We start from the raw sequence: 19,500 nt of genomic DNA, 5'->3' as shown, positions 1-19,500 counted from the left end.
ATTTTGTTTGTTTCCAGTTTTGTGCCAGCAGAAAGTTGCTATGAATATTTGTGTATAGGAATTTGATAAATGCTCAAGAGTGTGCCTTACTTGGCCATAATGGTAACTGCATGTTTACTTTTTCTAGAAACTGGCGTAGTCTTGTCTACAGTGTCTGAATCATTTTTTACATTCCTCGATTCACTTATATTTTGGCTTTCAAATTTGCTTTTAACACATTCACTGCAGTCTTGTTATCTTTACTTCACAGCTAATTTGTTTTTTTATTTCTGGCCTTTAAGTTTGCTCTCTTTGTCATTATAATGTAACCCAAGAGTGGGTTTATATTTATTTATTGTACTTAAGATTCATTTTGTGTCCTGCATATGAAAATTCATGTATATCACCAATTCCAGAAAATTTGTGGCCAATTCATATTTCACATGTCTTAAATCTGTTAGATATACATTTGAGCTTCTTATGCTTTTTTCTCCTACCTCTCTTATTTTTTTGTTACGGAGTTCACTGTATTTACCTGTTTTCCGCCAAGGGCTTACAATTGTTTATCTCTTGTCGGCTAATAGCTAAATGTGTAATTTAAGGCAATAAATTCTTGAGAGACTGTTTTTGACAATGTTTACTGTTAAAAAGCTCAAGAAGGCCAGATGCTGTGGCTCATACCTGTGATCCCAGCTTTTTGGGAAACCAAGGCAGGCAGATTACCTAAGGCTGGGAGTTCAAGACCAGCCTTACCAACATGGAGGAACTCTGTCTCTACTAAAAATACAAACATTAGCCAGGCATGGTGGTGCATGCCTGTAATTCCCAGATACTCGGCAGGCTGAGGCAAAAGAACTGCTTGAACCCAGGAGGCAGAGGTTGAGGAAAGCCGAGATCATGCCATTGCACTCCAGCCTGGGCAACAAGAGCAAAATGCCACTCAATCAATCAATCAATCAATCAATCAATCAATCAATAAATAGCTCAAGAAGTTTAAAGCCAGTTCCTGACACAAACAAGAAAGGTGGAACATTCCATTGTGAACCATTCAGCTTTGAAAACATCTTAGTCATTAGGTCAAACTGGGAAATCAGCCAAAAACTAAGGTCACAAAAATTGGTGACAGAATTAAAACAAGAAATCCCTAGAGTAAAAATGATTTGACACTCTGATGCATGTTCATAACTCCTGGTATTATTCTAGTTTAAGAAATTTAATTAATTTTAATTTCTTCTTCTGGATCAGATATAACATTTTGATGCTAGATAGTTTTAATTTTATTTTTATTGCAAATCTTTCACCATAAAGTTTAGTAAAGTTTACATTTTTGCCCACGTAAAATGTTCTATACTTTACCTACTTCCTTAATATATCTTCTCTTTCAACTTAAATTTCCTAGTTTACTGAATTTTTCTCATGCCTAAATTGACAACTTGTGGGTCATTTAAGATATGCTTACATTCTGTATGCATGTATCTTGGGGTAATTTTCAAACATATGGTCCTATAAAGTGTGATCCAAAGACACTAAAACACCATTTGAATTTCAGAAAATTTGTATACTTCTTAAAATATCATTTGAAATCTAATCTCCTAGAATATAACGTGCTCCTGTAGTATGCAAATATTCTAGAGAACATAAGATTGAACACAGATGGAAGGCTGGCAGGACTTTTCTTTCAGGTTATCTCCCAAACAAATTTACTGAATACCACAAATAAGTGAGAAGTTCGAGGTTTGTCATTCTGTGCCTGGCATATTTCACTTAACATAATGATCTCCAGTTCCATGTTGTGGCAGATCACTGGATCTAATTCTTTCTTAGAGCTGAATAGTATTCCACTGTGTATATGTGTGACATTTTCTCTACCATTCATCTGTTGATGGTTGCTTAGTTTACTCCCAAATCTTAACAAACAGGAGTGCTGATATCTCTTTGATATTAACTGATTTCCTTTCTTTTGGGTACATACCCAGCAGTGGGACTGCTGAATAATACAGTAGCTAATTTTTTAGTTTTTTTTTTTGAGGAAGCTTCAAACTTTTCTTCAAAGTGGTTTAATAGGAAAGCAGACTATTGCATGAAACAAACATTGCCCTTCTGCATACTTGAACTCCCAGATTTAACTCTTCTCCAGGGAAACAATTAGCATTGTCTAATGTCACATGAAGAAACAGGTTAGTGTTCTATGTGCTCTAGGACACTCTTCATGGTGATATGATAGCCCTAAATATGCCCTTCCTTGGATACTTTTTTTACATATTTCTAGTGCAGCAGAGGACTGTCTGCAATGCCCTTCTGCAGTCTTCTAAGTATCAATTTGCCTCATCAAGAGTGGAGCTGGGAGAAATACAGAAAAGTAGTTTGCTTATTGCCTTAGCCCTGAGAATTAAAGAATCAGGAAGCGGAGCTATCATTTGGTATACATTTGAAGAAATAGGAAGAATATTTCCATAAGGCATTTGAAAGTATCCTGTCACCACAGGAATGGTAGAAAACTTACCCAAGAACCTGGGAAGTTTCAATGGCTAGTTGAAATGAAGTCTGAAACCTGTAGTATTTATGATTAAAGGGGGCATTTCACATTTATATTGGGTTTGTACATTAGCATTTTCTAGGGAGAATGAAAGTAATACTTCAAATAATATTTCCAATTTCATCATAACAATCTTGGTGCAAAATATTATGTGTATGTGTTCCACTTGGAGAAAACACACAATTCAAGTATGGGGTTAGTTATTGAGGGACTTTGTAAACAAGCTTCAGATGCTCTAAAAGTGAAAGTGATGGAGCAAACTTTTGATACAGACAATCAAGGAGATTAATACTTTTCTGAAATTTTATAATGTAATAATTCATATGTTTTCTCTGATAAGAAACCAAATGACAATCTATTACTAATGAGCAAACAAGAAATAAAATGTTATGCTATTGAAAATTACTCTGGAATAGAACAGAAAGCCCGGAAATAAATCCAGAAATTTACTGCTAACTGATTTTTGACAAAGGTGCTAAGAACACACAATGAAGAAAGGGCAGTCTCTTCAATAAATGGAACTGAAAAGACTGGATATCCACATGTGGGAGAATGAAACTGGACCCTTATCTCATGCCAAGTACAAAAATCAATTCTAAATAGATTAAAGACTTAAACGTAAAACCGGAGACTATAAAACTACTATAAGAAAACACAGAAGCAAAGCTTCGTAACATTGGTCTGGATAATGATGTTTTGGATATCACCCCAAAGGCACAGGCAATAAAAGCAAAAATAAACAAATAGGATCACCTCAAACTTAAAAAACTTCTACACAACAAAGGAAACAATCAACAGAGTGAAGAGACAACCTAGAGGACAGAAGAAAATATCTGCAAACTATACATCTAATAAGGGATTCATATACAAAATATTGCTACTCAATAGCAAGAAAACAAATAACCTGATTTAAAAAATTAAAAGGGACCTCACACACACACACACACACACACACACACACACACAGCCAGTAGGTAAATGGAAAAATGTTCATCACCAATTATCAGGGAAATGCAAATTAAAACTACAATAGGATATCATGTCACACCTCTTAGAATGGTTATTTCCAAAGGTAACAAGTGTTGGCAAGGATGTGGTGAAAAGGAAACCCTCACACACTGTTGGTAGGGAAGTATATTAGTATAGCCATCATAGAAAACAGTGAGGCATTTGATAAAAAATTAAAAATAGTACTACCATATCATTCAGCAATCCCATTGAGACAGCAAGGTAGAAGTGGGGGATCTCCAGAAAATCCCCAACCAGACTGCCCACTAGGGTGGAGCCTCCAGAAGTTCACACCATTTGCAGTGGGGAGGAGCCTGGCCTCTCCTCTTCCTGTGTGGAACCTGAGATTCAAGCAGTGGGCAGCAAGCACTCTAGCAGGGACTCTGGCCTAGAGAAAGCCCCTGTTTCCCCCTTTTCTTCCCCAGTAAAACCCTGTCTTACTCACTATTCAAGTAGTCTGTGAGCCTGAATTTTCATGGGCCATGGGACAAAGAACCCCATCTTTAGCTGAAGTAAGAAAAAGTCCTGCAATACCATTACTGGGTACCTATCCAAAGGGAATGAAGTTAATAAGCCAAAGAGATACCTTCACTCCCAGGTTTACTGCAGACCATTCATAGTAGACAAGATATGAAATCAACCTGTGTCCATCAAAAGATAATTGGAGAAAGACAACATGGTACATATACAATGAAATACCATTCGGTCATAAAAAGAAGGAAATCCTGTTATGTGCAGCAACATACATGAACCTGGAGGACAGTATGATATGTGAAATAAGCCAGGCACATAAAGGCAAATGCTATCTGATCACAGAGGTAAAGAGTAGCAGTGGTTACTAGGGGTTGGGGTGGTTGGGGATTGGGGTTGGGGAGATGTTAGTTAAAGGATACAAAACTTCAGTTAGGGATTATTAGTTCAAGTGATCTAAGATGCAACATAGTCACTACAGTTAATAATTTAGTGTGCTCATGAAAAATGGTAAAAGATTAGATGTGAAGTATCCTCATCACAAAAGTATGTGAAGCAATGCATATGTGAACTAGATTTTGTCATTCCTCTTTGTATTAATATTTCAAAACATCCCACGTACATAGTAAATACACACAATTTTGTCAATTTTAAAAATAAATTAAAAGGCAACATATTATTCTCACAAAGAGAAAGAGGATGTTATGTTTAGAATGGAGCAGAGAAGAAAAAATATTATATTAAAATAATCATGAGAAAAAATAATTTTATCCCCCAAATGAACTAAAGTAAACATGTATAAATAGCACAACCTACTTCACATGCTTAAATTAGAGGCTGATATATGTGAGAAATAGCACTATAATATTGTAAAATAGACTGGACTTATGAAAATGTCAAAGATCTGTAAGCCAACCCACATATTTACCAGTATCCTGAGAAATACTGTCATTGGGCATTATGCCTACTTGTCCTTTTTGCATATACAGTGGATGGCATTAGTGGAAAACTACATATATGAAATTAATAATATACAGATTTTAGAGTATCTATGATTCATTAGCTGAACTATATTAATAGTCATCAAATTGTTTTAAAAATCTTATAGAAAAACTTTTAAAGTGTTTATATTTAAAAGTAATTAATTATAAAAAGAAGGCTTAAACATTCTAAATTATATGTGTTTGGCAATAAACCTGAAATAATGTTAAATGGCAGAATTTATGCACTTCTGCCTTTAGTAAAACTTAAAAAGAGAAAATCAAATGCTTTAGTGAGCCCCAGGCACAGCTATTCATGCATATGACTCTGCTGAGATACCTGAAATAATGGCATGCCTTTCCTAAGATACATTACAGTTCACTTTCCTGTATGTTGATTTGTGGCTAATAGATGTCTTCCACCATCACAATGCCTGATTTGTATGTGTTTATTTACAAAGCACTCTCAAATTCATTATCTTTTGGTCCCCACGATTCATTTGTGACATGGGTTTTTTTATGGTTGCTTTTATTTTACTGATGAAAGAAATAATACTCGAGATTGTGTGATTTGTGCAAAGTTACAGATAAGGAAGAACTAGAATCCTAGTTATAATATTCTATCTACTACTTTAGTGTTCTTTCTACTTCATTCTATATTGAAAGTGTCTCAGAATAATTAAAAAGAAGATTCAGAATATTTTTTACACATTTATAATACTTATAAGTATTCTGTTTTGACTTGGAAAGGAAAATAAATTTGGTCTTTCTCATATATACAGTTGGCCCTCTCTATCCATGGGTTCTGTATCCATGAATTTGTCTAACCACAGATAGAAATATTTGTAAAACAGGATGATTGTGTATGTGATGAACATGTATAGACTTTTTATCTTATTATTCCCTAAACAAAACACGGTAACAGCTATTAATAAAGCATTTACAATGTATTAGATATTGTAATTAATCCAGAGTTGACTTAAAGTATGTGTGAGACTGTATGTATAATATTGGCCTTAATATATGTTATATTAATATAGCATTCCTTATATTTATATACAGTATGTAATATAACATGAATATAACACTATTAATATAACATTTATATATATAACATTAATATAACGTTGCATATCAAGGACTTGAGTATCTGTAAATTGTGTTGAGTGGTGGGGAGTCCTTGAATAAATACTCCACAAATACTGAGAGATGATCATATTTCCAAAATAAATTCCTATGAAGCTAGATTGTGGGAAGGAGAATAGTATGAACTAGAAAAGGGAGGGATATTTTTCCCCCAAGAAAACATGAGCCCATTTGATATCCCTATTTATAAAAACCTCTTTTAAAATATTTAAGCTCACACAAATTTGTATCTTGCTGGAGTTCATGTAATAATTAATTAATTTACATTTTTTTAATGTGCTGAAAGGAATATTTTAGAAGAGATAAATTGTATGTCAGCAGTGTGAAGGACATTTGAAAATGTTAATCTTTGGTTGTATTATTTTAAAACTGTGTATTACAGTACAGGTTACTCTAGGTCTAAATAATGACCTCTCTCTGTTTGTTCCAAAGTCCAGAAATGAAAACAATAGTGTTCTCAAGGTAAGATATCCAGGCCGGTGGGCCATAGTTTCAGCAGCCTCACCTACCGGACTAGACAATTATCCCTAACCATGACACAGGGTCATGTTTATGTTCATAAGGGTGAACACCATTCCACCAGATGAAAATCATTCAGCCAGATGAAAATGAAAATGTCAACTTTTCTTTTTCTTCTTTTTCAAGAATCATTTTCATTGTGACCTTGCTGATTGAGGGATCATACTGCCTCATATAGGATTTAGCAGTACTAGATATCAAGACAGCCTGTCTGTGACACTCAAGTACACTAGACCAACTCAGTTCTCAAACGTCTAGTGTTACTAACATAGCCACAGTGGCTGTCCTTCACATTTTTCCATGAGTGCTTGGCAGGAGTGCTTATTTCCGTTGCCACACAGCAACACTTTTGTATGTTAACCAAGTGTTCTATGTTTGTAACTTTTGAATAAATACAATATGGTAGTCAATGTTCTGGAAAAAAATTACACAAGTTTTTGAGGCCCAGACTCACTGAATAAGTGACTGTAAATAGGGAGTGATAATGTCTGTACCTGGAGCTACTTGTGCTGAAGAAGGAAATTAAATAATAGCAATAACTGCAAAACAAAACCTTACAAATTGCAGTTTCTGTATAATAAAGTAAATTTTGCTGTGTTGTATGCTGTTTAACACAAAACCTCCCAAGCTCTGTCTAAGGCAGAATACTAACTGCCTCCCTGTAAACCATTTGACCTTATCTACCACATTCTTAGCCAAGTTCCCAGGCATCTAAAAATTCCTGTGATTCTTGCTTACCAGCTGCAAGGTCACAAAGGCTGTGGAATGTGTTTCTCAAAATGTTACTTTTCAAATGTAAAGTGCAACACAACACAAGTCACAAGTTAATTAACTATTCTTTGCTCTGGCTTCTGTAAAACCTGCTTCCTGCTTCCTCATCCTGTACCACCTAGATGCATAAAAGGTACTCCATTTTCTTTGTCGTTTGCTCAGAATTAGAAAGCAATTCTGCTGAGCTGGTGATCACATTAAATAAAATCCTTCTGCAACCCCCTTGGTCTCGCCAGATCTCTGATTTCCCACTACATTTTCTTCCTTCTCATGATTGCTCCAGCATTTTTTAGGCTCAAAAAAAAGTAACATTGGTCTTTCTGCTTAGAATAAATTTGCAGAGAAATATGGATTTTAAAAAGGTACTATATGCTTGGCAATTTCAAAAATAAGAAATTTTTAAAATCCATATTTCTCTGCAAATTTCCATGTACTGCTTCTCACCACCTGCTCACAGTTCTTCTGTTTTTAAACATCTTGCATTGGTGTGATATGTATGTTACAATTGATGAAGCAATATTGCTACATTATTATTAAAGTTTAGAAGTTACGTTAAGGTTCACTTTTGTGTTGTACAATTGTGTGTAATATCATGCATCCAATATTACAGTATCATACAGAAGAATTCTGCTGCCCTGAAAATACCGTTTTTCTCCTCCATCTTTTCATCTATCTTTCCCTTCCTCTAAACAAACCACTGGGAAACCATCAATCTTGTTACTGTCTTTATAGTTTTACCTTTTCCAAATTGTCAAAATTTGAATCATAGAATGTGCAGCTTTTTCAAACTGGCTCCTTTCACTTATTAGTCATTTAAGATGCCCACATGTCTTTCCATTGCTTGATTGCTAACCTCTTTTGATGGCTGAATATTATTCTATTGTGTGCACATACCACAGTTTGCCTATTCACCTGTTGAGGATATTTTGGTTGCTCCCAGTTTTTGGCAATTATGACTAGAGCTGCTATAAACCTTCATGTGGGGATTTTCACATAGATATATTTTCAACCCATCTGGTTAAATACCTAGTAGCATGATTGCTGGATAATATGATAAGATGACATTTAACTTTGTAGTAAACTGCCAGACTGTCTTCCAAAGTGACTATGCTGCTTTACACTCCCACCAGCAATGAATGAGAGTTCCCACTGTTCCACATCCATGCTAGCACTTACTATTGTCAGGGTTGTGTATCTTAGCCATTCTTAGAGGTGAGTAATGGAACTTCATTGTTGTTGTTGTTGTTGTATTCAATTTGTAGTTCCTTAAGACACATTATGCTGAGCATGTTTTCATATGCCTATTTGCCATCTTTGTATCTTCTTTAATGAAGTCTATTTAGATCTTTTGCCCATTTTTTTTGTTTTGTTTTATTATTGTGTTTTAAGAATTCTTTGTGTATTTTGGATAAGTCTTTTTTTCTGATATATGTTTTGTAAATATTTTCTTGAGGTCTGTAGCTTGCCTTTTCACTTCTAACAATGTATTTGCACAGCAAAATTATTTAATCTTAGCAGAGTCCAACTTACCAATTTTTTATGGGTCCTACTGTTAGTGTTGTATCTAAAAACTCATCACCGAACCCAAGGATGCCTAGATTTTTTTACGTTATCTTCTAGAAGATTTTTGGTTGCATTTTACATTTAGATATATAATTCACTTTGAGTTAATTTCTGTTTAAAATATAAACTCTATGTTTAGTTTTTTTCTTTTTTTTTTTGCATGTGGTTGTCCAGTTTTCCAGCACACTTACCATTACTACCCAGCAATTTAGCATTTAGGTATCTACCCCAAGAAATGAAAACATACATCACACAAAGACTTAAACATGAATGCTCATAAACAAAATTAGTCATGTTATACAAAAACTAAGGAGATGCATCTACCAACCAGTAAATGAAGAAAAAAATATGAAGAAAAATCATATCCATATGAACACAGCAGCAAAAAATAATGCACCATTGAGTCATGCCTAAACATATATGAACACCAAAAATGTGCCATGAGGAAGAAGCTACACACTAAGGAGCATACATATTGTATTACTCCCTACATATAAAATTTATAGAAAAAAGGCTACAGAGATAGAAGCAGATTAGTAGTTCTTTGGGACTGGGCATATTAATAGATACAGGAATTTATATCAAATCTCAAAAGAGGAGCTTTGAGGAGTGATGCAACTGTTATAAAACTGGGTTGAGTGATGAGGGCATAACTACACATCCACAAATTTGATTTATATGTATACTTGAGATAGATAAAATTTGTAACACATGAATTAGATTTCAATAATGCTATAAATATAACTAATATACTATACAAGAATACACAGTAGGTGAATCTCCCAAAACTTTTTATTCATTGACGAAGCCAAATTTAGTATAGTCATTTATCTGCAAATGGAATCAGTGAGGAATGATAGAGAACTTGCTAAATTTTGTTATGTTCTAGTAAATTGTATTTCTCAACTGGATAATGAGTATTTGAGCATTAAATTAAAAAATAACTGTGTGTACTTCAAAATTTTTGTTATTTTTAACATTGAAATATTAAATTACATTGCACTACATATTATATGTATATACCAGCTACTCTAAAAGCTCCAAGCATAAAATTGCTAAGAATTCATGAGCTATAGGAGAATTTGGTGGAATCATTTGATATAAAGACACATATATAACATATGACATTTTATAATGCAAGATGGATTCTCTAGTGTCTCCTTTCCTTCATCACCTCTGAAATGATTACATATTTATGTAATTCAGCATCTGAAATAAACATAAAAAGTAATAAAGTTACAGAATTTTGTTATGGCAGAATTTCCAACAGTGTGTTTTGCACGATCTTAGTTTTATCAAACCTAAACGGATTAATTAAAAGTTAATTAAGGAAAGTTGATTCAATTATTTTCCATAAGACTTCTTAGAGTCTACACTATACAATGTATATCAAGAACATTAAAAAGTACCATGGAACAGCAAATTTGATTCATAAACTTATTTATCTACTCATCCTCTTTTTGAAGAATATCTCACAGAACAAATGCTCTCAAAAATACATACTGAGATACATGCTATCTTATGAGTTACCATTATCTGCACTCTTCAGGTTTTGAAAATTGAAATTTCAAACATTTGTTGCTATTACCTAAAACTTTAATAGAAAGATTATTTGTATATCAAGTATATAAATTTCTTTCCCCTTAAATGCCTATTCTCAATTTAATTTTTCTTGTCAATAAGTTACTAAGTACACTCATTATTGGCTTTTTAATTTTACTTCTAGTTTTCCAAAATGCAGGTGTAACATTAAATTAAAGTTGATATTTATCATTACAGTTTTGGTACTGAGTAGCAATTTTAGTGACGGTTTGTTCTCCATGAAAAAAAAGATTAAAAAATCAATAGTGAACTCATTATCCTACCAGACTAGAGGTTTCATTTAAACAGTACGTCTAAGCATGAAAATAGCTACCCAGTGAAAACCTTATATTAACTACAAATTTAAAAAAAATTATCGGGCAAGTGGATCAACTCTTCCTTTCTGGTGGATATTTTCTTAATAGGTCTGCATTTGCTCATATGCTATGATTATCCACCTGTCCAAATATGCTTGATAGGTTTTGGCTCTGTATCGCCACCCAAATCTCATCTTGAATTCTAATCCCCAGGTGTTGAGGGAGAGACCTGGTGGGAGGTGATTGGATCATGGGGAAGGTTTTCCCCATGCTGTTCTTGTGATAGTGAAGGAGTTCTCATGAGATCTGATAGCTTTACTAATGGTAGTTTTCCCTGGATTCTCTCTCTCTTTCTATCTTTCTCTCTCTCTCTTTCTCTCTCTTTGTTTCTCACCTACCACCATGTAAGACATGCCTGCTTCCCCTTCTGCCATAACTGTAAGTTTCCTGAGGCCTCCCCAGCTAGGTAGAACTGTGAGTCAATTAAAGCACTTTCCTTTATAAAATAGCCAGTCTCAGGTAGTGTCTTTTTAGCAGTGTGAAAACAGACTTATACAGTATTCATATACATGTATGCATGCACATCCAAACATACCTTTCTGCATTCACAATACATCCCCAGAACAGAATCATTGTGTTTTTCATCTACATTTCTATTTATAAGGGTTCATTTGACCTGGAATGTATTGAACTTTTTATCATAGATGTTATATTGGAGAGTCTTTCTTCTTTTTTTGAAATGGAGTTTTGCTCTTGTTGCCCAGGCTGGAGTGCAATGACACAATATCAGCTCACTGGAACCTCTGTCTCCTGAGTTCAAGTAATTCTCCTGCCTCAGCTTCCCAAGTAGCAAGCAACTGCCATGACACCCAGCTAAGTTTTTTTTGTGTTTTTTTTTTTGTATTTTTAGTAGAAATGGGGTTTCACCATATTGGCCAAGCTGGGCTTGAACTCCTGACCTCAGGTGATCTACTTGCCTTGGCCTCCCAAAGTGCTGAGATTACAGGTGTGAGCCACTGTGCCCAGCCAGAAAGTCTCATAACCACATATATTGCCATCATAATTATTAAAAAGGAATGACTACTAGAGCCACATAATTAACAATTCAAAACAGATACTTTTAAATAGCATTTGTGGTGTGCAACTTAATACAAAACAAAATTATTAGTTATTTACTTTGAAAAAGTTAAATATGATGTCTACGTCTCAACCTTTGATAAGTTCTCAGAATGTAAGTACTCAGTTGTGCTAATTCTAAGTTACTCTTTGGCACATTGCCAGGTAAATTGCCAGTGCTCCTTTTGATGGAGATGCATGTTTTGAACTGGTTTCTGCAAAGCTTCTAATTAACTTTGATATAAATTATGTGTCCTTTAATTTGAATTGCAACCAAATAGAAAATGTTATATTACATTTGAATTTTGTTAGGTTGGATTCAGTTGTGATGGATTCTAAGATGACTGATTGAAAAACTAAGTAATTCTAAAGGTGGCCATCAATGTATTTTTGGTTTAACATATCCAGATTTGGTGAACCTAAAAATGTTTATAAGTTTGTTTCAAGTCTTCTGACATTTATATATCAAATTCCACAAAAAAATAAGAAGAAAAGAACAAAATACCCTCAAAGAATATAAAATGCTTAACTGGCTTTCTTAAACATAATTAAATCCATGTTTATTTCCAAAATTTAATATTGTAGGAATCAAATTAAAGTAGTCGAATGAGGCATGCAGTAAAAAGTCAACTGAATTTAGCAATTCAACTCCTAAGTATGTACCTCTCCAAAATTAAAACATATGTTCATACAAAAACTTGTATCTGATTGTTCATGGCAGCATTATTCATCATAGCCCCAAAGTGGAAACAAGCAAAATGTCCTTTGGCTAATTAGTGAATGAAAAATGTGGTATGCTTATACAATGGAATATTATTCAACAACATACCACAACATGGATAAACCTTGAAAACGTGCTGAATGAAGACAGTCAATCACAAAAGACTGTATGTTAAATGATTATAGGAACTTACCAGAATGGGCAATGAGAAAATCCATAGAGATAGAAAGTAGGTTAATAATTGCCAAGGCCTGGGGAGGGAGGCTGGCTTTAGTTTGTGGGGCAGGCTATGGGGCATGGCTGTTTCTTTCTGAGATAGTAAGAATGTTCCAAAATTGGGTTGTGGTGATAATTATACAGCTATATATTCTGATAACCATTTAAGTTTATGCTTTAAATAGCTGAGTTGTAAGATATGTGAGTTTCATCTCAATAAAGCTGTTAGAAAATAAAGATTGTCGGTACTATTTCAGACCTTATATACAAATAGAAAGTTCTTCATTTCATGTCATAGCCCCATTTAAATTTAACATAAAATATGACAAAAATGAATTATAAACCAAAAAAAACAGTTAAAGCTGGTTATTTAGCATGATAGAAGAAACGAATTGTAAATTAATATAAGCAAGTAAAATCTAGCTTTGTATAAAAAGAATTATACCTTGTAACAAAGCAGTGAATTCAAGATGGAGCACAATTAGAAATTCTATTATCCCAACCCATAACATCATAAAATTAAAGAGAAAAGATTATATGAACATATCAGCAGATGGTGAGAAAATCCAATAAATCTGAGCAATAAAAATACAACAATATATATAAGTGACATCAAATTAGAAAGAAAATAGCTAATCACAGTAATTGTTGATCAAAAAACAATAGAAAATGTTTTCTGAAATAGTGAACAGTAAAATCAACTAAGGACAAGAATTCCACAGAAATGTTAACTAATATAATTATTAATTAGAATTTTCTTCTGTGTTTTGGGAAAAGCAACATAATTATAAAATGAAATAAGTGATATTAGCATTAGAAAAGAAGAAATAATCTTTTTTTGAAGATGATACCATTCTGTACTCATAAAAACACTCTCACAAAATACCAAAAACTATTCTTTTGTATCCTGTTTGAGATTTGTTAACACTTCTGAATCTAGTTTGTGATGTCTTTCATCATGTTTGGAAAATTCCCAGCCATTACCAATTCAAATGATATAATTTATTCAAATATTATTTCTTTTTGCTCTGTTTTCTGAAATTCCAATTATATCTTCTATCCCATATATCTCTAACATTGTTTTATCTTACATTCTCTTTTTACCATCTAGGCTTCAAATTTTCTTCTGCTCTGTACTACAGTTTACTGCCCATACATTACTTTTAGTTCTTTCTCATCTGCTAGCACATAATTTGGGCCCTTAACTACGCTTAAAAATTAGTTCTTTGCTCAGAAGCAATGTTCTGTAAAAAACCATAATGGTGTTCTCAAGTTACCAACAAACAATACACCATTTCTTGAACTTAGCAAATTCCTCAAGACAAATGTAACATTGCAATAATAAAGGAATCTGAGAAATAGCAACATATTTCCAGTCACTCCCCAGAACTCCCTATATGTAATCTGCTTTATTTATCTGATAAAATTTATCATCATCTAAAACACATTTTCTACTTATTCACTTATTATACCTCCCTCACGACAATGTAAGCACCTCCAAGGCAGTATTTTGCTTGTTTTGAACATCACAATAGCTTCATCACGGAGAATATCCTGGCACTCAATAAATACTTTTGGATTAACATGCATTTATGTAAATATTCCCCCTTCTTTAATCTTATTCCCCAAGAGGAAGAGAGCTAAACAGACATTTTAGAATAGTAACATGAAAATAAAAACATTTGTGCATATTACTCATGATTATAAGGTATGCCACACACAAAACTTTAAAAGCTAACAGAATGTTTACTTGAAACTGAACCATATTGACCTTTCCTTTCTTTGCTTACATACCAGTGGAATTACTGAGGCACATGCCAAAAATTTATTTTCTTTTTGTGGCATTCATCTAATCTAAATTCAATTTCACCGTTGAGTCAAAGTTAGAATAAGAAATAGTAACAAACTTTTAATACATAAACTTCTGTATTATTTTTTCGCTGAATCTATTTGACTTTATCAACTCTACCAACCATATTTCTGTTTCTTTTAAATTTACAGGATGTAAACAGAAAGAAACTTCACTCTGAAAGAACAGAAACTGAAAAGGCCTGTTGACAAAGCTTGAGGACAGATTTGTAGCTTTCATTTCCAGGAACCAAAGGAGGAAGAGAACCACAAAAAATAAATACTTTCCTTCAAAATTCATTTACTTATCAGTGATTATAATTGTCACACTCATCAAGGCAAAGTTCTATAAACACAGACTTGCTGAATCTCATAGCAAGGTTGACTTTATGGATCACCTAACCCTAGCCCATTAAAATAGATTTTGCTTATTCTTGCAATATTATAAACCCTGCAAAAATCTCTGTCTCCAAAGTGATATTCCCATGTATGAAGGATCAAGCCCATAACATAGATTTAGGTGTTGGTTTCAAACAACTCAAAAAATAAATAAATGTGAGTAGAGACAATGACCTAGACTTTGATTGAAACAAAACTATTTTTCAGTTCTCTGCATATTAGGAAAAGTTGACTGTTGATATATACAGTCTGGAGTATCTTTGTGTAAGAAAATTCGTTGTAATGAAAGAACAAGAAATGCCTGTTTTAAAAAGGATTCCATCTCCTTTTTCATGTTGAAAGTGCCTGGTATGCCCAGAGATGAATCAAGTGTCCTGGGAAAAACTGATCTGCTGTCGACATTAAACCCACTATAATTAAAGATAAGGAGGAGATTTTTCTATAATCTTTTCACAGTGATTTTTAACACTAAGAAAGAAAAATTTTAAATTGAAACCAATGAGAATGAATCAATTTTCTCTTCTTTGAACTGCTGCTTCCTAAACACTTAGGAAAGAAAGACTTTTAAGAGGAATTGGCATGGCCAGCCAGTCAGCAATCTCCCCATCTCTGGTGCAGGCACATTTCCACTGGAAGATGTGAATATCTGATTTGGATTGCTGGGATCCAAAGTTTCCTATGTTGAATTATACAATGGGAATCAAAATCCTACGTTAGTCAGAACAGCTTTAAATTTTGAAATTCTTTTTGCTTCTCCTGTCATTCAACATACATTTCATTATCTTCCACATTTTGTCGTGTTCCATATCTTTTCCTTTTTTTTCTATGTCTTTCTTAGTATTTTCTTCTAATTTGGTTTTATTCTTTTAGCATGTATTACTACGTGCCAAATCATGTTCTTCCAATTTCTTGTAGTCCTACTTTATATCAGAACGTTATTCCACCCAGTTTTCCAAATTGTTCCTGTTTTTCTGAATTCATCAACTAAGTCTAACTGACCTCTTCATCTTTCTAACTTCAATATGATAGAAAAGACTCCACTGGGGATTTTTTCTTTCTTTTCAAGCCACCATGCAGGACTCTGCAGGCTGCCTGTCATTTGCATGTGTTAGAACTGCACAAACTTGGTCTTTGAGAGTTACATAATCTGTACACAAGCTTATACATTTTGTTGAAAAATAATTATGGGCCCTGCTCCTTGGTCTTTGTTGAGGCACCATTACCCATCCATTTGCTTCAACTGGATTCACTCCTGCTTTCTGCTGAATAATTCCTGTGTCTCTATCTTCTTTCCACAGAGTTGGTCAGGTCTCATCTCCTTTTATTTGGACATAAATTCTCTCCTCCTTTATATTTATCTGCTTAATTTTTCAAACTGACTTCAGAGTGATTTCCTAATACCCTAGTCTTATTACATTATTCCTCTATAAAAATATGTTAACTAGGTTTGGTGGCTCAGGTCTGCAATCCCAGCACTTTGGGAGGCTAAGGTGGGTGGATCATGAGGTCAGGAGATCGAGACCATCTTGGTCGACATGGTGAAACCCTGTCTCTACTAAAATACAAAAAATTAGCCAAGCATGGTGGCACATGCTGGTAGTCCCAGCTACTCGGGAGGCTGATTCAGGAGAATTGCTTGAACCCAGGAGGCCTAGGTGGCAGTGAACCAAGATAGTGCCACTGCACTCCAGCCTGGTGACAGAGCAAGACTCCATCTCAAAAAAAAAAAAAAAAAAAAAAAGGTTAAAGAAATCTTTATATTTAGAGCAAGTTTGTCAGTGTCAGCATCACATCCAAGCAATCTGATGCCTAACCAATTCCTGCCTTAATTGCTCCATATATAATTTCCAGCAACATAAAACTACTTAAATATCAGGAAATACATTAACTCCCCATGTCTTTTTGACTTTTCTCTTCTGTCTGCCTGAGGTGCTCTGCCTTCAACTATATCCTTTCTTCGAACTTCTCATCTTTTCAATCCTATCTCAAATACTATTCTCTCAGTGAAGTCTTTACTTGGGCTTCTGGAAGAATTTATGCATTTCTTTAAGATGCTTCTGCAAGTTGGCATTAATGCAGAGCCAGTAGCAAACACAACTGAATTTGGACATAAATTCTGTAATTTTAAAATATAATTTTAAATTTAAATTAAACTTTTAATATTTTAATTTAAAATTTTAATTCTAAAATTTAAAATATAATTTTAAAGTGGAATATAGCAAACATTCTGTTCTAAAAATGACAGTTTCCCATCAGAAAATTTCCTGTTGGCAAATACATGTTTATGACAATCCTAAAGGGCCTTAACATTTGGAATCTTATTTTCCTCTAATTATCCAGTTATCTGGTAAATCTATCAGACTATCTGTCTCAAAATAGGGACAAAATGTTCACAAGTTTGTGTTACCATTCAAAAACATTTTCACTATAGTTGTAACTGCTTGTATACTTTTGATTTAACATAAATCTAAAACCTAGATTAGATTTCCAGTGATATTTTAATCAGTAACATTATTTATACCTCTTAAATGAAAATTCATATACAAGAAACATGCCATGTATCAATAAACCATTTTGTTCATGTAATTCAAATTCATGTTTGTTAGCATGTAGATAGTTTCAAAGACCTCATAAAAAGACATAACAGAAAGACGACTTTCAGAGAGAAAGTTCTAAATCTGTCAATGAGAAGCTAAGAAAGGCTGAGGGAAAATGACCTCTCTTACCCCTGTCTGATGGTAGGTCCCTGAAATGGTTACGTTCGAGGCGAGTCACTCATGTTCTAGGTTGATGGTACAAACGTCTATGGGACAGCTTTGTTGCCCTCACTTCTTCCTTTACACCCTGTACCCCTAAATTTACACACATAAGCCTAAATAGCATTTTATTAAAAATTATACTACTGATTGCATTACCAGTTGGATGTAATAGAAACACACAGAACTATTCATCAAGATACATGAATTCTAGTCTCAGATCTGCTATTGACCAGTTTTGTGACTTTAATCGAGTTCATTATACCTAATTGCTTCGGTTTTCTTCATCTCATCTCAGAAATAAAGATGAAGTTTGTCCTTTCTCCACAGAATGGCTGGAGGAACAAATAATATGATGGTTCCAGATTACTTTGCAGATGCTAAAGTGCTGCACAAATATGAGAACTTACTTATGTGCCAGGCTAGTTCTCATCATCTTCCCATCGTTCCCTCTTCCTGTGTTCTTCATGTTAGATTCATGGAGTCACTCTCCTTTCAAAACCTGCAGGCTGAAAACACGAGTCATTGTTGCTCCTCCTTCTTTATCCCCTTCACCAATTCAGCCATCGCTCCCCTCAGTTAGGCCTCCATAGTGTCTACCAAATTCTTTTCCTCTAGCTTCCTTTCTGCTCCCTGAGCCAAAGCATTTGCAGGACTTATTATGCCCTTGACAGGCTGCTAGTGTCTCTTGCAATTCATTGCCAAAAGTGCGGAAATTGTTTTCTATAAATACAGATCTCTAACTGACAATATACACACTCCTTAGGCTGGCATTCAAAGCCCTCCTACACTTCATCGCTAACCATTCCTCTCCTATATATGTGTTTGAGCGGGTGGTAGGGAGAAGTTGAAGTGACCAATCTCTTCCTTCCATCAATCAATCTCTCCCGTCCATCTCCCTCCCACGCTTTCATCACTGCTAGCCATTCCTTTCGATGTGTGTGTTTGGTTCGGAGGCAGGGAGTTGAAGGGGCCCTTCTCTCACCTTCCATCAATCATGCCAGCTGCAGTGCAACTTTAGTATGTTAACAGAGACTCTTCCATCATTGTGAGATGCCTGTACCCTTCTTCCACTTCCGAATCCCCTGCCATCTTAAGTCCTATTTCAAATCCAAGCTTTTCTCCAGCTCTCTAGTCATAACAGATCTCTCCCTCCCTCTTTCTCCCTTATAGTCACTGTATTCATTATCCAATGATATGTAAATAAGTACTATAAGACTCAGCAGCTTAAAATAAGAAATATTTATTATCTAATGCTTTTTCGAAGGAGCAGCTTAGGTAGATACTTACAGCTCAAAATCTTTTCCAAGGATGCAACTAGTGGTTGTGGTCATTTCAAGACTTAGCTGGGGCTAAAGATGCTGCTTCCAATTTCACCACATGGCTATTGGTGTGAGGATTTCATGCCTCCCCACAGAATCTTCGCCTGAGCGCTGGTAGTGATGTAGCTTCTCCAGAGCAAGTGGTCCATGAGAAAGGTATAACAAGCACTCAATATGCCAGCCAGTAATCTTCGAAGTGACATATCATCACTTTTTCTATAAGATATTGGTCAAACAGACTAACCTTAATG

The sequence above is a fragment of the Saimiri boliviensis genome, chromosome 4, assembly GCF_048565385.1.
Source record: "Saimiri boliviensis isolate mSaiBol1 chromosome 4, mSaiBol1.pri, whole genome shotgun sequence".
NCBI classification, from domain to species: domain Eukaryota; kingdom Metazoa; phylum Chordata; class Mammalia; order Primates; family Cebidae; genus Saimiri; species Saimiri boliviensis.
Note: the sequence above shows the minus strand (reverse complement) of the source record.